This window comes from Schistocerca gregaria, chromosome 6, assembly GCF_023897955.1.
Source record: "Schistocerca gregaria isolate iqSchGreg1 chromosome 6, iqSchGreg1.2, whole genome shotgun sequence".
NCBI lineage: Eukaryota > Metazoa > Arthropoda > Insecta > Orthoptera > Acrididae > Schistocerca > Schistocerca gregaria.
This window is the reverse complement of record NC_064925.1, coordinates 64,616,816-64,640,084: the sequence shown is the minus strand read 5'-3', so window position 1 is coordinate 64,640,084 and position 23,269 is coordinate 64,616,816. Positions and strand designations below refer to the sequence as shown.

The 23,269-nt window shown below is 41.1% G+C and overlaps 1 protein-coding gene across 1 annotated transcript in view; it reads right to left on the bottom strand.

Moving 5' to 3' along the window:
- Positions 1 to 23,269, bottom strand: part of LOC126278521 (uncharacterized) — a 351,012-nt gene that overhangs the window by 3,680 nt on the left and 324,063 nt on the right. The window lies entirely within an intron of this gene.

The window sequence follows — 23,269 nt, the reverse complement described above, 5'->3', positions numbered from 1 at the left end:
AATACCGGATAACTAAAGGAGGGAAATTGTAGACTGCGGTGGGGCGGAGGCTATAAAAATTCTTAAGAAGAGGTCTTATAGAGAAATACTGTTGCAATTTCATTGCAGAAACTGTGGTAAACGAACGACTGTAAGGAAGAATAGATGGTTTAGCTATTCCAAATTATTGATTCAGACCAGCATAATTCTTGTATTTTGCTTGATTAGCGACCACGTGGTGCCTGCAACAGCTTCCGAAGCTGACTTACCTACCAGTACCGTGTGCGGAAATTTCATGTAATAGTGACAAAGGTGCAAATAAAGATGTTGAAGTGGAGGCATCGCACATAGCAAGAAGGGAAAACCTGAGGGGACTATCGGTAAAGATTGAAATGAAAGATATCTGGGTATTCGGTGATACAGAACGAGAGTCCCGGAAGTGCTTTGTCGTAAGAGTGTTCTCCAGAAGCAAGGCAACTCTAGTCGGTTTCATAAAGCACTTTAAACTATCCGGTAGCAAAGTGATTCCAGACGGCTTCCAGCCCTACAAGACACTGAAAGTAAAAGGATTCAACCAAGAGTTCGCCAACCAGTCTGCAGCGTTCGTGTCTTCTGGTTACCACAGTGTACACACGTGTAACATCGACCGACTGCTGAAATCAGTGAAATCTTCCACTTAGAGAGAAGGGCGTCCAGGAGAAGATACCAACTCTACTTGTTCCAGCATCTGTATTTCCACAATTTTCGTTTGCAAGGAAAAGTTGGAGCATGTGATACTCTACCCATATTTTGGGCTGACATTGGCAGAATCCACCCACGTTACGTCAAAAACGGAATGCTTCCCGTAGCATACACATCAAATGGACTTTTTCATGACGACAAAGTCAACGATGTGTGAGGTATGTCGTTTCCTTTGTAGTTACAGGTATTTTAGTAACGCTCTTCTTTTGTCATTGCTGTAGTGATCACTATAAACATGCTCATAACACCCGCCACCACGGTCGTGTGATAGATTTAGAGTCTCACGTTCGATATCTATCGTCTAGGGCCCGCGGCTTCGATAGGCAAACATTATTGGAAATTACCGAAGAAAGGACGCATAAATGGGAAAAGCATGTCATGTAATTAAATATATATATAATATATATTGAACATCGCTGCACTACAACAGCTGTCACAAGACAGCAAGTGTATTAGGCAGCCAAACAGTTGCCATATATAGTGGTTTTCAGTTAACCTTTATCGTGGTTGCAACGGATTTAAACACGTCTTCCTCAGAAGGACAAGAAACAAGCTTCACATTAGCACTCAGTCAACAATCTGTGTCTATTATGCCTGATGTTCACAATAAAAAATGCCTCACTAAAAATATAAAATTAATCGATTACGGTACAGTCGTCTATATTCATGTGACTTTCTAGAATGAAACTATAATGTAGATCAATCAGGAATAATAGAAAGCTGATTCATGAGAAAAATTGGCCACAATAAATTATGGATGGTTGAATATTACGAAATAACGATGGAATTTATGGGAGCCCACAAAACACGTAAGAAGTAAAAAGAAATATCGCAGACAAGTGGGACTAAGACTCACACTCTAGATCATGGTTCATCCGCACGTTTTGAGGAGTGAGTTTGCAAGTATCAAAATATCTTAAATAAACGGCCGTTTCTTTTGATTGGGTGGATTTAGAATAATAAATTTTTGACATCCACAAGGGACCGTACATCTTAGTATTTTACATAAATTTCAACTTGATACCCCTACCCATTCCTGAGAATAAGGAGCCTTAATAAATGAACAGACAACAAACGGATCCCGTAAGCGTTCCGTTTTTACTGATTGAGATACGGAATCCTAAAACGACTGGTATTTGACTTTTATTTCGAACGCTAGGCAATAGATCAACCAAAAGAATTTCAGTTATTTGTGCGATAATAAGAACAAGGTGTATTCACGAAGTAATAAAAGTATTTAGAAAACTAACATACAAAAGCAGAATAAACAGTTGTCATAGAAGTGTTTAGGGGAAAATATAAAAAGTGGCAGGATTCTAAGGTGTGATTGGAAAAACTTGTGAGTAATTGTCAGAAACAATGAACAAGGAAAAGAATCACTGAACAAGGAAAAGAATCACCCGGAATTCCTAAACTTCTCCATCATCAACACTTACGTCTGGTGAAACAGCACGTAAAGGGATGTGTCCCCTTTTCATCCATGTACTCTCACAATAAAGACATAGCTCAGTATAAGGCAAAGGGTCATGATCTTGTGTCTGAAAGTCTCTGCTGAATAGAACTGCCTTTTAGGTTGCCGCTGACAAATTGCCATTACATTCGGTCTGCATGGATTTTACAAGATGACTGTCTAGCGTTGTGCATCAGGTAGATGGAGGTGGCATATTTGTTATTGCACAAAACAAAATTGCGGCCTTCCTTTCCTAGATCAACACATTTTATTTCATAGAAGAATCTACTGTTGCCTTAATTCACCAACTTTTTAGGTGTTGAAGTTTTCAAACATATCGCACTTTGACAGTTGTCACAGAATTGGTACATGTGACAGACACTACTATCTCTGTCTTTGCTGTCATATAATCTTAAACTTATTGACAGAGATGGGATACGTACATGAATTTTTGGTAAAGTAGCACACAATTTCTAAATCTTTAATGCTAAAATCATTATTTAGTTCGTTTTTAATAACGTTAAAGTCTGCACAACTCGCATGCTTTTTCAGTGAATTGCTCCCCCTGTTAGGCTTACATTTATCTTCCGTTGAACTATGTTAACTGGATATTTAAAAGTAAATAAGGTCTTCACCCAATCACCGTATTTTGCCATTTCAAACAGTAATTAAGTAAAAAAAATATTACGTACAGTCGTGCTTCATATAATAATCGCAGATATTTGTACACCATAGACAATAACGGCCACAACATATAAGACATGCAAGGCATGTGTCACGATACGGAAACAGAACAACAGCTCTCCAAGATGCCTGGCAGTGAACTTTCAATACAGAAAATATGAAGTGAACGTCGATACTTTTTATTCCAAATATATTTTTTCATTTTTACTTCATGGTTGGCCTCGTAATCTAGTAACAAATTGCTTGTCTGGAAACCAAGAGGTTTTTGTGACCTTGCAAAGTAATGTATTAAGGAAGTGTCCTTAGGAAGCTAAGATTAACTTTTCGTGGCAGCGGTTCATTCATATAAAATCTTGTAAATGACGTATTATCACCTTTTTTGCTGTGAAATAATGTAATTGTAAAACGCAATGTTGGAATTTCGAATGTGTGTCCACTACCCAGTGGAAATAATAGCACCATGGCACATGTTAAAATTTTAAAATCATCTGACAATGCATGATACAGAAGCTGGTTTCATCGCGTTGTGTTCCTGATTACTTGTTTTAATAAGTGCTCTCTTTGAACCACATTGTGAATACAACGCTGGTACGCAGATTTGTTTCTGCATGCATGCATAATATTGTGAGGAGTAAATGATTCCATATTTGTTTTTGTTTCATATAAAACAGAAGCTGGTTTCATATGTTGTGTTCCGTATGCGCATTTACATTTGTTCCTGCTTACGAAACCGTGTGTGGATTGCTCGACTTAAATGTGTTGTTCGTATTCTACTTTATTTTAGTTCCCATTTGTTTTTCGTACTTTCTCGCATTTAATGGAAAACTCCATGTTTTTAACAGAACTGGTATTCAACTTTATTACATCTTGTTGCAGAATGATTACGTATTGTTACTTTGATTGTCGTAACATACTGCCACCGAATGAGAAAGTATTTCAGCTTTGAGTAGTGTTACCTTCTCCTCGCTGCTGAGCATGCATTATAGTCAGAGTGACTAAGGCATTCATCTCTGCAAATTCCAAAAACTCAATAACAGTTACGCAAATGTGTTTACACGTTATTACCCGTTGCTAGAAACAATATATTTTAGCAGAAATCAATGCATGCGTATTAAAACGATTCTCCCACCTCAATGCGAATTTAAAAGCAAAAAACACAGAGTATCATAGTCTAGATCTCGAATGCAGTAGTTTATTCATTAAACTAGACCTTACTAAATGCTGTAGCATTTAGAATTGTGGAAGTGAATTCACACTGTACCACACCATCACATGTACAATTACGCACATCGATGTAGAAATTTTTGCGGCGTAATTATATCTGCTACAATAATTCCGTGCTCTATCTTTAAAACCACAAAGGAAACTCTGGCGAGATGTAACACCATTAAGAGAAGAATTATATACTCATTCCATGAGAAGGTGTAATAAAACTAAATATCAGTTTGTCAAAAACTGCTAAAAGAGCGTTCTTCATTAGGTACGTGAAAGTGCGAAAAGCGGATACGAACAAAAGTTAAGTAGAGCATGAACAACGTACAGCACATTTACTACAGCAACTCACACGGGTATTGGAAAACAGGAACAAGTGACCACAGGAAACTAGCTTCTGATTTACACGAAACACTGGACTTGCATTCGGGAGGACGACGGTTCTAACCTCTCCGTCCGGCCATCCTGTTTTAGATTTTCGTGATTTTCGTAAGTCGGTTCAGGCAAATACCTGGAGGGTAACGTTAAAATGGCACGGTTGACTTCCTTCCTCATCCTTCCCTAAACCGATGGGACTATTACCTATGATTACCTAGCTGTTTGGTCTGCTCCCCAAGCCAAAAAAAAAAAGGGAAAACCTATGGATGCAAGCAATCATCAAATAGAATACAAGCAACATATTCACAGCCCAATTGAAAGAGTGCACTACGTAAATGAAGTAGTTATCAGGAACACACTGCTATAGGACTAGGTTATGTTTTGAACGAAACCAAAATAAGTATGGAAGTTTTTTAATACCCACATGAAACCTTTATAATGGGTTGATGAACTTGGAGCGCTGCAACTGTCTTGGTAGCGAAGCAAAGACGTGTTACCGTCAGACCGTTTATGAGTTCCACCACTATGAGCAGAGAAGGTAAAAATATTGCATGCTATGATCTACAACTATTATCTCTCAGATGCTGCTTTTGAATGGGGTGTACTGTCTTGCTGAAAACAATAACCGACTTTTCAGATCTGTTTCTCTACTCTATGCCAAACACAATGTTGTAAAATGTGTTAATATCCTTGAACATTATCGTCTTCTTAAACGCAATAAGGGAAAACACAGTTAACATGAATAAAGACCTTATACGTAATAAGCTACCAATTCCTAGGTACCAATATTTTGTCCATCATTGCAAAGTTCTTCAGGTATTCGGCACACCTAAGCCCTCCATCGCACTGCCATCGGGTGTAGAGTTATTAATCACTCCAATTCACTCGTTTTCAGTCATCCACTGCCAGTTGCATCACTCCCTATACCACATCGATGACCGCATAGAACTGACTGTGGAAATGTGAGGCTTAAGAGGCATAGCTCAACCTTTGTATCTATTCTTTTTAAGTCTCTACGCACAGCCATTGAGCTAGATGTACTACTGGTTGTAGTTTGTGGTCTTCAGTCCAAAGACTGGTTTTATGCAACTCTCCATGCTACTCTGTCCTCTGCGAGAATCTTCATTTCCGCGTAACTACTGCAACCTACATCCTTCTGAATCTGCTTACTGTATCCTCTATTGGTCTTCCTCTACGATTTTTATCCCCCGCTCCTTCCTAACTTGGTGATCCCTTGATGCTTCGAAATGTGTCCTCCTAACCAATCCTTTTTTTTTTCCGGGTTGTACCACAAATTTCTCCTCTTCCCAGTTCTAATCACTACTGAGTTACGTGATCTACCAATCTAATTCCGAGTACATTTCGCCTTTCGCCCACTGTATTTACCTCTGCCACATTCAGAATTTGAAAGGGAGTATTTGAGTCCAAAGTGTTAAAAGCTCTCTGTAAGTCTACAAATGCCACAAACATAGGTTTGTCGTTCCTCTAGCTGTCTTTCATGAGAAGTAGTAGGCTCAGTATTGTCTCGCGTGTTGCTACGTTTCTCCTGAACTCAAACCGATCTTCGCCGCGGTCAGCTTCTGCAAATTTTTCCATTCGTCTGTAAAGAATTTGTGTTCGTATTTTGCAGCCGTGACATATTAAACTGATAGTTCGGTAATTTTCACACCTGTTTAAACCTGTTTTCTTTGGAATTGGAAGTCTGAGGGTATTTCTCCTGTGTCATACATCTTGCTCACCAGTTGGAAGAGTTTTGTCATGGCTGGCTCTCCTAAGGCTATCAGCAGCTCTAACGGAATGTTGTCTACTCTCGGGGCCTTATTTCGACTTAAGTCTTTCAGTACTTTGTCAAATTCTTCACTCAGAATCCTGTCTCCCTTCTGATCTTATCTACGTCCTCTTCCATTTTCCTAATGTTGCCCTCAAGCACATCACTCTTGTATAGGTCCTATACATACTCCTTCGTCAATTCTGCTTTCCCTCCTTTGCTTAGAACTGGTTTTCGATCTTATCTCTTGATACTCATATAGGTACCTCCCTTTTCTCCGAAGCTTTACTTAATTTCCTTGTAGGTAGGATTTATCTTACCCCTAGTGCTATGTGCTTCTACGTCCTTAAATTTGTCCTCTAGCCATTCCTGCTTACCCATTTAGCACTACCTGTCGATCTCATTTTTAGACGTTTGTATTCTCTTTCGCCTTCTTCGTTTACTGCAGTTTTATATTTTTTACTTTCATCAATTAAATTCAGTACCTCCTGTGTTACCGAAGGATTTCCACTAGCCCTCGTCATTTTACTTACTTGATCCTCTGCCGCCTTCACTACTTCATCTCTCTACGCATCCTTCTTCTGCTGAGTTCCTTTCCCCTGTTATTGTGAACTGTCCACTTACGATCTCTCTGAAACTCTCTACAGCCCCTGGATCTTTCAGTTCATCCAGGTCCCGTCTCTAAAAAATAGTGCATGTTTGCAGTTTCCTCAGTTTTAATCTGTAGTTCATAACAAATAAATTTTTTTCAGAGTCCACATCTGCCCCTGGAAATGTCTTACAGTTTAAAACCTGGTACCGAAATCTCTGTCTTACCATTATACAATCATCAAAAAAAGTTTTGTATCACTGCTGTTCCGAGAGTTCCGGAATCTGTACAGAAAACTGTAACAGAGATCAACATAACCAACATTTGCGCCCTTTTTAATGCTCATGAAAACCACAAGTATCTACATCTATATCCATACTCCGAAAGCCACCTGACGATGCGTGGCGGAAGGTATCTTGCGTACCTCTATCGGTTCTCCCTTCTATTTTATTCTATTCTATTCTATTCCAGTGTCGTAGCGTGTTGTACCACCATACAGCGAGACCTTCAGAGGTTGTGGTCCAAATTGCTGTACACATCGGTACCTCTAATACCCAGTAGCACGTCCTCATTGCATTGACGCATGCCTGTATTCGACGAGGCACACTATCTACAAATTCAACAAGGCACTGATGGTCCAGATAGTCCCACTCCTAAACGGCAACGATCCCTCAGTGTGGTTGGTGGGTCACGTTGTCCATGAACAGCCCTTTTCAGTCCATCCCAGGCGTGTACGATAGGGTTCATATCTGGAGAACATGCTGGTTACTCTACTCGAGCGATGTCGTTATCTTGAATGAAATCATTCTCAAAATGTGCACGTGGGGGCGCGAACTGTCGTTCATGATGACGAATGCCTCGCCAATATGCCGCCGACATGGTTACACTGTCGGTCGGAGGATGGCATTCACGTATCGTACAGCCGTTACGGTGGCTTCCATAACCACCAGCGGCGTATGTCGGCCCCACATAATGCCACCCATAAACAACAGGGAACCTCCACGTCACTGCAATCGATGGTCAGTGTGTCAAAAGCGATCAGCCTGACAGGGTTGCCTCCAAAGACGTCTCCGACGATTGCCTTGTTGAAGGCATATGCGACACTCATCGGTGGAGAGTAAATGATGCCAATCCTGAGCGGCCCATTCGGCATGTTGTTGGACCCATCTGTACCGCGCTACATGGTGTCGTGGTTGCAAAGTTGGACCTCGCGATGGGCGCCGGAAGTGAAGTTGCGCATCTTGTAGCCTATAGCGCACATTTTTCGTCGTAACACGACGTCCTGTAGTTGTACGAAAAGCATTATTCAACATGGTGCGGTTGCTGTCAGGGTTCCTCCTTGCCGTAATGCTTAGGTAGCGGGCATCCACTGCAGTAGTAGCCCTTGGGTGGCTTGAACGAGGCGTGTCATCGACAGTTCCTGTCTCTCGATATCTCTTCCCTGTCGGAACAATACCGCTTTGGTTCACTCCGAGACGCCTGGACACTCCCCTTCTTGAAAGCCCTTCCTGGAACAAAGTAACGATGCGGACGCGATCGAACCGCGGTGTTGACCGTCTAATCATGGATGAACTGTAGACAACACGAGGCGTGTACCTCCTTCCTGCTGGAATGACTAGAACTGATCGGCTGTCGGACCCTCTCCGTCTAATAGGCGCTGCAGATGCATGGCTGTTTACATCATTGGGCGGGTTTAGTGACATGTCTGAACAGTCAGAGGGACTGTGTCTGTGATGCAGTATCTACAGTAAACGTTTATCTTTTTGAGTTTTGGAAATCGGGGTGATGGAAATCTTTTTTTTTTTTGATGTGTGTATTTTAAATTTGAAACCTACTGGTGTCTCCAATTCCCTTCCACGTATATAAACTTCTTTCACGATTCTTAAACCAAGTGTTTGCTATGATTAAGTTATGCTTTGTGAAAAATTCTACTTGGTGGTTTCTTCTTTCAATTCTTTCTCCCAGTCCTTATTCACCTACTACTGTTCTTTATCTTCCTTTTCCCACTGCTTAATTCTAGTTCCTGATGAATATTAGATTTTCGTCTTCCTTAACTATCTGAATAATTTCTTTTATCTCATTATACATTTTTCGATCTTCTCGTCACCTTTGGAGCTTGTTGACACTTAATCTTGTACTATTGTGGTGGATGTGGGCTCTCTGTCTATCTTGGTTGCAATATGGTACCACTCTGGAACTCACAAGTGATCCCTTCCACCAATTTCACGTGACATTACACGTACAACCACAGTCTGTAGTGCACAACTGCATCTGACTTTACGCACATCACGTCTAGCGGGCCCTGACCTAGCTGTGGTTGTTCCTTCACGTTTTCACTTCACACGCACATCACCAGTAGTCGAGTTGCGCACCTTTAGAAGGACTGATCTGTCGGTGATGAATCTGTCACCCAATGTCTAGTCGACTTTCAAACTGAATGAGGAGTTATACTTACAGACCTGTTCTACTCTTACCACTTGTCTACTGCCTCCTTTTACATCGTAGTGATGGGTGGGGGGGGGGGGGGGGGCTGCTGGAGGGGGCAGACACCACTATGGTGATATCTACCTACTATAGAGCTGGCACATACGCATTAAATAGGGACGTCCGGTCGCTTTTTATCATACAGTTAATCTGCAGCTGTGACGGAAAACAGAGGGGACCAGAAATTAATTTTTTGTAAATGATGAATTGTCCTGCAGAATGAAGAGCTCTCTCTTATCCAGTCGCCTACAGAAGGATTTGCTTCTAGAGAAAACAATGTGAGGAACATAATCCACACTGTTTTTTTCCAGACGTTGATGTGGTGAAAGCCCTGGAAGTATGTCCTATGGAGGCACTGAACCTAATGGGAACAGATGAAATACGTGAAAGGAATTTATGTGACCACAGATATTGAAAGAGACAGATACTACTCTCCGTAGAGAATGGCATATTCACACACCAGCAAAGTTTAAAGATTGGTACGACAACAACGAGGAGAAAATTAAGGTCTGACTTTTGTTAGTGCATCATCAGAATTTCATATTATGGGACAGTCAGTATCACGAAAGTAAATGAAAAACTCTTTGGCACCTGTCCTCTAACTTGAAATTAAGATTCATCAATCACTAATCAAGAGATATAGTCATTAACTTCCAGTTTTCACAGGACAGGACAGGACAGTGCAAAATGCGACGGATTGAGCACTACGATAGCTACATGGTAAGTTTGTTCTTCCAACCTCCGTAAGAAATGGATTACTTTCGTTTCATGGAAAAATTAACTCGTGACATCACGAGTAGAGTGAAAATACATTGAACATCTCACTTGGAAAGAAAATATTTCCTTAGCAGAGCATCGCCTTGTATTTTCAAGCACAAAACTTACGCGGACGAAATATTTACGTTATCACTTCTTCAGTCGACGTTTATTTTTATTTTCCTTTGTTTGTTTGGCCGAAATTGTGAGGTAAAAGTACGTGTTCTATTACTAACTCAGCTTCTGTATCATAAAGAAGTAATGGAGAAATGTGTTAGTTTCCTAATATAGTACCAGGCTTCTGACAGTAACAAATATTACAAAAAGGTCTGCAAAAAGGGTTTGGAAATAAGATTTGAACATGATGTTGATTATAGCTTCTAATACCTCTGTAGAGACCAGGAGTTGTAAAGGTTAAAAGTTAATTGAAGATTTAAAGTAGATTATTTATGACGACAGTAATAAAAAAAATAATAACAGTATGAGGGAAACAAGTTGCAAATTGCAAGTACTGTAGTATAAAGTAACGTACAAAACTATTTTCAGAATGTCTTTGGGTGAAGACAGTTCCCCAGATCGGAAAATCGAGTGTTTCCTCAATGTCAGAAAAAATCAGGCACACAAAACACCTCCTCTGCGCAATGTAGATGACTTCTACTGAAATTTTTCAAAGAAGAACAATTACCAATACACAAGTTAATTGAGCTCTATTGACCACTTACGAAGCGCGACGTTGATAGTGAGTACATGGTTATTATATTCTAAGAATGCCTTTAATTTATGTTGCAGTAAAATCTGCCATAACAGGCCTTGAGAAACAAATTGGTTTATTCGAAGTTACTAAGCGGATAAATTCATACGTTAACAATGGAGCAACTAATACTATGTTAACGCAGTGAGAAGTTCATCAGTGTAGAGAAGTCAGTCAAGGTGATTACATTCAACCAAAAATATTCTCAGAGGCCCTAGAGGAAATAAAGATCCTGAAACTGCGAAAACGAGGAATGTGTACGTGTCAAATGAATCTATCTGAAATAGCACCTTCTTTCAAGTAATATAAGGGTACACCATCTTCTGCGACAGTAATTTGGTTTATATAGACCAAACGCGTTTCACCTTACGTAAAACACCTCAGAGGTAACTGTAGCAATTCCAATTTTGTGTAAAAATAGGTTTAACTAGAGCATAAACAGATCTCACGTTGAAAATTGGGTTTTGATTGTTCCCTGTTTAGACTCCTACATTATTTCTATGCGTTCTTCTCTACACAGGCGTGAGATCCTGATTGACTGCAATGCAAGGACTATATTTTCTCGTTTTCATATTCCACATTTCCACGTTCGAGTCATCTACTTCATTCTTTTATAATGTAGTGTAGGCAGCATATCTAGTCACGAACCTCCACACCAGTATCATAATAAACATATTTAACAAAATAATACAGTCTAGGTAACATATCGAGTCTTGAACCTTCACAACAGTATCATAATAAACATATTTAACAAAATAATAATTGTAAAACACATACACACTCATACTGTATTTGCCGAGCAATAATTGATTTTTATGGTTGTATGTGGATAATGAATATGTGCAAGAGAAACAAAGGTAGCCCGGAATGATCAGTTTCTCTAGCAAACTGAATGCAAGCCCCACATGTGGGGACTCACAAAGAAACATCGGTTAATTCGTAACAATTTCGCCGGCGACCGGTTGGGTGTGATATTAAAACATTAATGGAACAAAACTGAGAAACAAGAGGTGCACAGAACGGCCCTATCCAAAATCTACAAGACATTCAAGGGGGTACCTAGTACGAGTTGCGTTGATCGATGAAGGAACCTCGACAAAAACTGAAAAATTACGTATTCATATTGACAGAACCAACATTAGACATGACTGGATGAATTTAACTTCAAAAGAAAGTAATGTGAAGTAGCTATTTAACACCATGAAATACATGAAAAACTCTCTTGCACAGCGTGCAATCAATATCAAATAAAGCTTGCCTTAATTATGAAAACTATGTGTGGAAACTGCCGGAAATATTGGAGAGGCATCATTTAAGTAGATAAATCGAAGAAGAAGCACTGTAAGAACCTGTTCGAAACCAGCGGACATAACAAAGGCCCAGTTGGCCACCCGAAGTCGGAATTGCAATTACAAACAGATAAGAGCTAATTTAAGGGATTATATATCAAGAAAACGTAGGTAATCCCGAAAAGCGTTATTTAATAAACTGAACGCAGAAGGTACTGGAAACTCATCAATTACACCTAACCAACCTCAGACGTCTAAGAGCTCTGAACCACAATGGTCACTCACAGTGTTGCAGCAAAACCTTACTCGGTCGATCTCCCTCAGAACGGCCTCAAGAAGGTAAGGGTCCGTTTCTTCTTGAGCAGCCTGAAAGCTCCACATGGACATCCCAACTAAACCAAAGTCTCACTTCAAAACATGTCACCCCACGCCAACTTCTGCGCCTCAACTGAAGACCCTTATCTTGCCAGCGATATCCCTGTCGATTCACAGTGCTGAAGATATCGAGGTTACGTCCTCTGTAAATCGGCGGCGTTATGAAAGCTGCTTGCCGCCGGCTACAACTACTGTTACTATCAACAGCAACAATGGAGTGGAGTAAATATGCCATTAACCTACAGGTTTCAGTCACTTCCCTGATTATCTCTGTTATTTTACCTTTTTAATGCAAGGAGAGGTTATATATCACCCTTCTTGCGAAATGAATCTGCTGAAAATTCAGCTGACATGTACCAACATACACGACACAAATAAAGAAAAAAGAACAGAGGGAAACTGACGGGCGGTATCAGAGTCACAAAAATATGGGTGGATAAAAACATGCGAACGAGAAAACATTTCATGTCAGTGCAGTGCACTGTGTTAAAAATCGAGAATGTTTGCATAGAAGAACAGTGGAAAAGAGCGCATGGAAATAATTTGGGAGCCAAAAAATGTGAGTAATAAAACTACAGTTTTAAACATGACAACTGTTTACGGCCTTGTTAAGCATATTTGTAAACAGCGCCAGAATTGTTATATTGCAGATGCTTAAAAAAAAAAAAAGCTAAGCACGTGTGATCCAAATATGTGTTTATTCTACTCGCAGAAGACGATCCAACACCCATACTACCCATAAAGTTGTCGTTGCGGTAGAGGGGCATGGGAAACCCGAAAGATAGCTTTCCTTTGCTGTTTAAATTGCACTGTTTCCTTTATGACAGGCGAACTTTAACAAGGAATGACAGATCTTCGCTGGAAGCATGGCAGGAGCGAAAATTAGGGTGTAACATCACGTTGACGACTAGGTTATTACAGGTGGAGATCAAGTTCGCATTAGGGAAGTAGTGGGAAGGATTTCAGAGACCCCTTTGAAAGGAACCACGCAGAACTTGCGTGAAGCAATAAAGGAAAATCACAAGATACCTAGTCGGATGGTAACTTGAACCACAGTCCTGCGCAATACTTGTCCAATTAATTACCGCCACACAACCGCGCTCAGTGATCTAGCTGGAGAGTGTCTAAAAGTATTATAAGGTAGGGTAATCTGCAATGAATAAGTGGAAAAGAAAGTTCTTCTAATTAAGAAATGTGAATTCAAACAACCTGTTGAACAATTTGTTGAATGTAGGACGCCGGATACAACGGCTGTATGGCCAACGTAATAAAGAACTGTACACATTTCGAGTAAATTTGTGGTTTTACAATTTTTGTCTTGATAGAGAAAGCAGAACATAGTTTCTATGCCTGTGTTTTTTCATATTTGACGTGGCAAGGAGGAAGATCACGCTGGGAAACGACATTGAGTTGGTTTTATTTTCATATTTACCACATAACATCCAGCACACTTTGTATCTTTGTACTTGTCCTAAACATGGATGACAGCTGGATCGAATGAATCTCGGTGTAATTTATAACGCATGCGAATAGGTGAATTAAGATGAAAATTCTTAGTTTTACTTTGCAGTAGAAGCCTGGGAACGGCACCTAAAATTTCATAGTTGGCTCGAGACGCCACCCTGGCGGGTGGGTGTCTGAGTTTGTCACTATTGACTCTCCAGGAGCTTAGGACAGGGGAGGTTTTGTTCGAATGTTGAACGTTAAACAGAGTGAAAAACTTTGAGACGAATGTGCCAGGCATTGTCTCTCCTATCTCCTGACTGGAGAGGGCAGCTGCTATTGCTGGGAAACTCGTCCTGGTGATGGGTCAGTGCGTCTCCATCAAGTTAGTTCGTTGTCTGTAGCAGAGGCAGGGTAGTTGGGGTCTGTAGAAAAGTTACCGGAGGGCGGACGATACAAGCTGTGACAGAGAGCTGCATTGTGTGTTGCTTGTGTGCTGGATGTGTGCATTTTTTCATCTTAGGTGTTTCAGTCTGGAGTCAGGAGTCTCTATACTGATTAACCTCCATCGTTAATAGCAGTGCTGGATCGCTGCGAATAACATTTCACCTACCGTGTCACTTACAATCGGATGTAAACGAGCTTGTTCTTCGTCATGGTTTACTTCAGGCAACGTTATGCCCAGTTAACTTCCGCGATACTCTTCGGTGAGAGTCACAAGTCATCTTCGACGATTCATTCATAAATGGAAAATGGTAAATTTTGCTCTTGGTTTCTCTGAGAATGTACATAAGCAATGGACTTTCATGTTGTATTCCTTAATGAACCCAATCCTTACTAAATAACCATAATTGTTCCGTTAGTAAAGTTTGTTGTAGCGAACTATGGGGTTATAAATTTTGTATGTAAGTATATGACTTTTATGCAGCTATTTAATTCGCTCACCTTTGCTAAAAAGTGTATATTTGCACGCCTTCCCTTTCCCTCTGATCTCTATCTACCGTAACTTTTAAGAAAGAGGACTATTAGCATATATTTAGTAGGGTTTAACCGCTAATTGGTCGATCTGAAGTTCAGTAGCTACACTTCTGTTGCCCGTTTTTCTTTGTGGTATGAATTTAGAGCTAAATTTCACTTAATATTTAAGGAAAGTCAGACGGTTCGGCAAACAATGATAAACACTATAGCTGCTAAATAGGAAGTTAACGGCTACAAGAAAGCCCTGTTATAGGAAGAATGGTCGAGGCATCACAGAATTATAAAAAATTGTGGGTGCCCTTTACAGTCATAAGAGAAATGAAATGGCATGGACTCTTTTTCTTAAATATTATTCAAGGCACAGCTTCCAGTGTCCCAAAAACAAAAACTTCTTCGTCTCAGAATAGCACTTGCAAGCAACATCCTCAGTTATATAGTGGATCTTTTCTAGTCTTACTCTTCCCCTACAGTTTCTACCCTCTCCAGGATCCTCTAGTACCATGGAAGTCATTCACTGATGTCTTAACACACGCCGTATCATTCTGTCTCTTTTTCTTTCAGTGTTTTCTATATCTTCGTTTCCTCGCCGATTCTGCGGCGAACCTCCTCATTCCATACCTTATTAGTCCACCTGATTTTCAACATTCTTGTGTAGCATCAGATCTCAAATGATTCTGAGTGCTTTGCGACTTAATTTTTGAGGTCATCAGTCGCCTAGAACTTAGAAATAACCTAACTAGCCTAAGGACATCACACACATGCATGCCCGAGGCAGGATTCGAACCTGCGAACGTAGCAGTCGCTCGGCTCCAGACTGCAGCGCCTAGAACCGCACGGCCACTCCGGCCGGTACCACATCTCAAATTTTTCGATTCTTTTGTGTTTCGGTTCTTCCCCAGTTCATGTCTCACTATTATACAATGCACTGCCCCAAACGTACATTCTCAGAATTTCTTCCCCAAATTAATGCCTATGTTTGATAATATTAGATTTCTCTTGGCCAGGAATACCGTGCTTTGTCAGCGCTAGCAACTTTTGATGTATTTGGTTCGTCCGTCATCGGTGTTACTCTGCTGTCAAGGTATCAAAATTCTTCAACTTCATCTGCTTCGTGACCATTAGTTCTGATGTTAAGTTTCTGGCTCTTCTCATTTCTGTTGCTTATCATTACTTTCGCCTTATTTCGGTTTACTCTTAATCCATATTCTGTGCACATTAGACTGTTCATTACATTCAACACATCATGTAATTCTTACCCACTTTCACTCAGAATAGCACTTTCATCAGCGAATCGTATAATTGATATACTTTCGCCTTGAATTTTAATTCTTTCCTTTTATGTAGCACTGCTCCTTCGATGCATAGATTGAACAGTAGGGGCGGCATACTACATCACTGACTAACACTCTTTTTCATCCGAGCACTTCCCCCTTATCTTCGACTCTTATTGTTTCATCTTGACTCATGGATATGATGTGTATTACCCACTTTTCCCTATACCTTACCTTATTTTTTTCCGAATTTCGAACATCTCGCACCATTTTACACCTTTTCCAGGTCGACAAATCCTATGAACGTGTTTTGATTTTTCCGTTAGTTTTGCGTCCATTATCACCAGCAATGTCAGAAATACTCTCTTGTGCCTTTACCTGTCCTAAAGCCAAACTGATCGTCACCTAGCAATCCACAATTTTCTTTTCCATTCTTCTGGATATTATTCGTGTCAGCAACTTGGTTGCATGAGCTTTTAAGGTGACAGAGCGATAATTCTCGCCCTTGTGTGATCATTCATTCTTCTGAGCTGTGTGAACGATACTTTTCCAAACGTCGGGTGGTATATCGTCAGAGTCATATTTTCTATAGGCCAACGTGAACAGTCACTTTGTTGCCACTTCGCCGAGTGATTTTAGAAATTCCGGTGGAATGTTACCTATCTCTTCTGCCTTATTTCGTATCAAGTCGCCCAGAGCTCTTTTAATTTCTGTTTCTGACGCGGGATCCCATATCTCTTCCCTGCGGACTCTCGGTTCTTCTTCTCTTTCCACTCTTTCCACCTAACCTCTCTCTCCTCTCAATTTAACTGTTGCATTTCTGTTCCACTCTTAATGTTACCACCACTGCTTTTAATTTCACCGAAGATTGTTTTGATGTTTCTATATGGTGAGTGAGTGCTTCGGCAATCAAGTCTTCTTCGATTTTAACACACTTTTCATGTTTCCATTTCAGCTTAGGTTCTGTGCACTTCCCATTTATTTCATTCCTGAATTTCCTGAAAATTGTTTATTTCCTTCTTTCATCGATCAACTAAATTATTTCTTGTGCTACCCATGACTTATTCGCAGTTACTTATTTGTACCTATGTTTTACTTCCCAACTTCTGTGATTGCCCTTTTTCTAGAGATGTCCATTCCTCTTCTACTGAAACGCCTATTGAATTACTTCTTAACGCAGTATCAGTAGCCTTAGAGAACTTCAAATGCATTTCTTCATTCCTTAGTACTCCCATATGCCACTTCGTAGCGCAATTATTTTTACTGACTAGTCTGTTAGACTTCACCAATACCAAATTGTTATCTGAGTCTTTATCTGCTCCTGGGTACGCCTTACACTCCAGTATCTGATTTCGGAATCTTCCGTGTCCCCGGGACGGATTCAAATATATCTCCTCCTCATGTGATTCTTGAACAGAGTATTCTCTGTTACTGGCTGAAATTTTTGGTAGAACTCAGTCTTTCTCCTCTCTTATCCCCATTACCAAGCCCATATAGTACCTTAACCCTTCCATCTAGTGCTTCCCCTACGACACAACTTCAGTTCCCCATGTCTATTAGATCACCCTTTATATACTGAATTACTCATTCGGTAACTTCATATAACTGATCTCTTCATCTTCCGCCTCCGACGTCGGCATGTATACTTGAACTATCATTGCCGGTGCATCAGCAGTGGTAATATGAAGCAGTGTACCACGGACACTGTGTGACTAAAATTGTGCAACAACTATTCCTCGGCGATTAAGAGATATATGACTGTTACGACACACTAGGAAGGACACTGAACAAATAAAACACGAAACAAATAGCATAGTATGAATTTATTACAATAATAATGAAAATGAAATAGCAAAGAGCAGCACACGATAACTGGTGCACGTCTTGATTCTAGAAGATAAGAAACGTTCTGGTTGCTATGTAGATGGTGTATTACCCGTCTTTCCCTGTAGCTTACCCATATTATGCAGTGAACAGATGGTTTGTCGTGGGGCGATCACTCGGTTTTTAAAATAATTGAAAAGCCATGATAGCTTCAATATAATTTATTAGATGACCGGTTTCAGCACTCTGAAGGTGCCATCATCGGATCTGAAACGTGGAGTAACGTTTATGAAACTATATGGACATCATGGAACATGAGGCACACCATTTTACCTATATTATTTTGAGAATTTCGAGCGTTTAACACCAGGTTATATTTTCCAAGACATTTTATGTGGAGGAATCTTTTGAAGGTGCATGTTTCTTTCACATGTCTTGGGCATACAATGTTATGAAGTGGAACATCAGATCTTGTATCTTTCAATTTTCTTAACATATTATTCTTTTTACTGATCACGTGACCAACTTTGCTGCATTACCGCTGAGTTGACTGTATAACAGTCTTTGACTCTATCCGCCCATGCTATCTGTGACATTGGGTGCACGATATTTTTCCGGAAGTCTCATAAGAAACTCCGTCCGAATTGGCCTCGGAAGGAAGGCCCAACAGTACCGACCGGCGGCCGTGTCATCCTCATCCCACAGCCGTCACTGGATTCGTATATGGAGCGGCATGCCGTCAGCACACCGCTCTCCGGGCCGTTTGTCAGTTTACGAGACTGGGGCAGCTACTTCTCAATCAAGTAGCTCCTCACTTTGCCTCACAAGTGCTGAGTGCGCCCCTCTTGCCAAGAGAGACCGGAAAACCAAATTATCACCCATCCAGGTGCTAGACCACACCGACAGAGCTTAACTTAGGTGATCTGACGGAAACCGGCATTACCACTGCGGCCATGCCGTTGGCTCAAGTCTCATTGATTCAACAAACCAAACGGAATAATTTAATTTTTGGAATTCCCAAGGACAGTTAAATATTCCTTCCCCGTTGTTTGATATCGAGTCTTCCAAAGCTCTGTTTGCATCTAATAATGGATCTCACTGTATAATACTGGATCAGCTACGTCCTTCATATTCACTTTCACTTCACCTCCATCGCGCCATCAGTCTTTTATTCGAACTCGCTGGGGCCTTCGGCGTACACTTTCGACCTATCCGCTATTGTCGCCACGTTTAATAGCGTAATTACTCTTTGACTCAAGATATTGACGTCCTTACATTTAGTTTTATCGATGTACATAAATACAGAGAGAACAGTACGAATTGAACCCCAAGAACGAAGTGATGGTATTCCTTGTAAAATTGCTAAGCCGGTCTAAGGCTCCCATTCAGCCCCCTCTTGACCAGTCTGGTTTGGCAGTTGAGAATAGCAAAACGAAAGCAAAAGTCTTAAATTTCACGTTCAAGAATCGTACAAGCATACCATCCGACAAACTCCCGTATGGACGATTTAGTAACAAGCATCTCTTGCGTAGAGAAACAACTGAAAGGTATGAAAGCAAATAAATCATCAGGTCCAGATGGAATCCTAATTCGGTTATACAGAGTTTTCTCTATGTCACTGGCTTCTCACGTAGCTTGTATTTATGGCGAATCTGTCCCCTAGCACAACGCTCCAAGCGACTGGAAGAATGCGGAAGTGACTCCTGTATATAAGATGGGCAAAAGAACGGACCAACAAAAATTACAGACCAACACCACTAACTTCCATTTGCTGCAGAATCTTTGAACATATTCTGACTTCGAACATAATAAACTTTCTTGAGACTGAGCCGGCCGAGGTGGCCGAGCGGTTCTAGGCGCTACAGTTTGGAACCACGTGACCGCTACGGTCGCAGGTTCGAATACCGCCTCGGGCATGGATGTTTGTGATATCCTTAGGTTAGTTAGGTTTCAGTAGTTCTAAGTTCTAGGGGACTGATGACCTCAGAAGTTAAGTCCCATAGTGCTCAGAGCCATTTGAACCATTTTTGAGACGGCGAAACTTATGCCCACGAAGCAGCAGGGTTAAGAAGCATCGCTCGGTTGAATCTCAGGTAGCCCTTCTTTCATTTGATACACAGCGAACATGGATGTAGGACAATAGGTAGGTTCCATATTTTTAGATTTCCGTAAAGCATTTGACACGGTGCCACCTTGCAGGCCGTTATGGAAGGTACAGCCATATACGTTCACAGACATGTGAGTGGTTCGAAGAGTTCTTAAGTGATAGAAGCCAGTATGTGGTCCTCGACGGCGAGTATACATCAGAGTCAGGGGTACCGCCCGGAGAGCCCCAGGGAAGTGTGATAGAACCGCTGCCGTTTTTATACATAAAAGTTTTGGCCGACAGGGTGGGCATCAGTCTGCGATTGTTCGCTGAAGACCCTGTGGTGTACGGTAATGTGTCGAAGGTGAGTGAGTGTAGAAAGTCACAAGACGACGTGGACAGAATTTATAGTTAGTGTGGTAAATGGCAGCCAGCTCTAAATGTGGGAAAATTTATGTTAATGCGGATGTTTAGGAAGAACAAACCTGTACTGTTCGGTTACAGTATTACTAGTGTCCGGCTTCGCACAGTCAACTCTTTTAGATAAATTACAAAGTGATATGAAGTGGAACGAGCTTGTGAGAACTGTGATACGGAAGTCGGATGGTCGACTTCGGTTTATTGGAAGAATTTTGTGAAAGACTGGTTCACCCGTGAAGGAGACAAAATATACAGAACTTTGGTGTGACCAAATTTTGAGTCTTGCTCGAGTGTTTAGGTGCCTTACCAGGTCGGATTGAAGAAAGACATCCAAGCAGTTCAGAGGCGGGTCGCTAGATTTGTTACCTGTAGCCCCGAACAACACTTAAGTGTTACGGATGGGCCTCGGGAAGTCAAATGGGACTCCTTTGAGGGAAGGCGACGTTCTTTTCGAGAAACGCAATTGAGAAAATTTAGTGAACCTACATTTGAAGCTGACTGCCAAACGATTTTGCTGCTGCCAGCAAACATTGAACATAGGGACCGCGAAGATATGATTCGAGAAATGAGTTATTATAGGGAGGCATGCAGACAGGGGTTTTTACCTCGCTCTGTTTGCGAGTGGAATAGGAAAAGAAATGACTAGTTGTGGTACGGAGTACCCTCCACCATGCACCGTACGATGGCTTGAGGAATATCTACGTAGATGTAGGGTTTAAGACAGGATGCAATTCACTGTTAAAAATGTGCATAGAAGGAAACAACAAGGATGTACAGGAATAAAACTAAAATTCATGGTGAACCAATATCAGTGCTAAGTCTCGCTAATGATATTGCTATTCTCAGTGAAAGTCAAGAAGAACTTCTGGACCTCTTGAATTCAATGATCAGTCTACTGACCACAGAGAAGCGATTGCGAGTATGGAAGGACGTTAGCGGTGAACTTCACATCATAATTACAGTCACCACGAACTGGAAGAAGAGAAGGGATTTTCCTACCTTGGAAGCAAAATAATACGTGACGAACGAAGGAAGGAAGACAAAAAGGCAGGTTAATACAGTAAAAAGGGTGTTTCTAACCGAAAGATGTCTCCTAGTATCAGAAATGCCGGAAATAATTTGAGAAAAAAATTTGTCAGTGTGAACATTCGGACCACAGGGATCTATATAAGTGAATAATGGACTGTAGGAAAACAGTAAAATGAGGCCATCAAAGTGTTTGTTATGCTGCAGACGGATGTTGAAAATTAGGTGAACTAATAATATACGGAATGAGATTGACCTCCACGAAACTGGAGAAGAAAGTAACATTTTGAGAACATTGGTTGGTAATACATGAATGAAGACACCAGGAAATAACTTCCGTGTGCTAGAAGGAACGGTAGAGGGTAAAATATATAGGGAAAGTCAGAGACTTCACTATATCCGACAAATAATTGACTACGATGACTGCAAATTGTGGTGCGAGTTGAAGAAATTGACACAGGAATGGAAGCCCGGCGTGCCGCATCTCATGTAAAACTGTGAAGGAGGCATTTATGCACCCCGTTGCGGGTGAGGCGAAACACTTGCGTTTTCTCTGTCAGACAAAATATACTCGATGGGAAATGATACGTTAAAAATTTACAGAAAATACTGAAAGCTTCCTGTTCGTTGTAAGTGATGCATATAGTCTTGCCCGCATCTCGTGGTCGTGCGGTAGCGTTCTCGCTTCCCACTCCCGGATTCCCGGGTTCGATACTCGGCGGGGTCAGGGATTTTCTCTGCCTCGTGATGGCTGTGTGTTGTGTGATGTCCTTAGGTTAGTTAGGTTTAAGTATTTCTAAGTTCTAGGGGACTGATGACCATAGATGTTACGTTCCATACTGCTCAGAGCCATTTGAACCAGGACGAGGCTTACCTCCTATGATCAGTGGTGACCGCGGCTTTCAATAGGTGCCAGCAAAATACGGAGAACGTTCTCCGACTCATGTGATGCCCTCACCTCCACTGTCTCCTATCGCTATGCTGAGCTCTACGCAGTCGCTGCTGGGGTCCTGTTTTACCGCACCTTAGGTTGTAGTCGTTTGGGAATGTCACGGAAGAGATGAGCACAGTAAAAGCAGGTGCCTAATACTTGAAGTGCTGAAGAAGAAGTAGTATGACTACAAATTTGTATGTCACTGTGGAGTTTCTTCTTCCTCTTACGTGCCATACCCTTCATGTGAGAATAGCACTTACACCCAAGGTTTTTAATTTTTTGTTAAACATATTCCATGCTCCGCACATCCCCCACCCAAATAATTTTTACTCTCAACATCTCCCTCAGATACCTTGAAGTATTTCTTTGATGTCTCAATGTATGTCCGGTCATCCAGTCCATTATGTCACATATTCTGTAAGCCTAGTAGGCACAATTTAGATATTACAAATTAAGGCAACTAAAAACGGTACAGATCTATATCTATATCTACACAGATACTACGCAAGCCACCGTAAGGGGCGTGGCGGGGGTTACTCTACCCCACTATTAGTCATTTCCTTTCCTGTTCCACTCGCAAACGGAGAGAGGCAAAAACAACTATCTATATGCCTCCGTATGAGCCCTAACTTCACGAATCTTATCTCCGTGTCCATATCCACAATGTTTGTTGGCGGCAGTAGAATCGTTGGGCAGCCAGCTCGCAACGCCGATTCTCTAAATTTTCTCAGTAGTGTTTCTCGAAAACGTCACCTTCCTCTAGGGATTCCCAATAGGGTTCCTAAAGCAGCTCCGTAACACGTACATGTTCAAACCTACCGGTAACAAAGC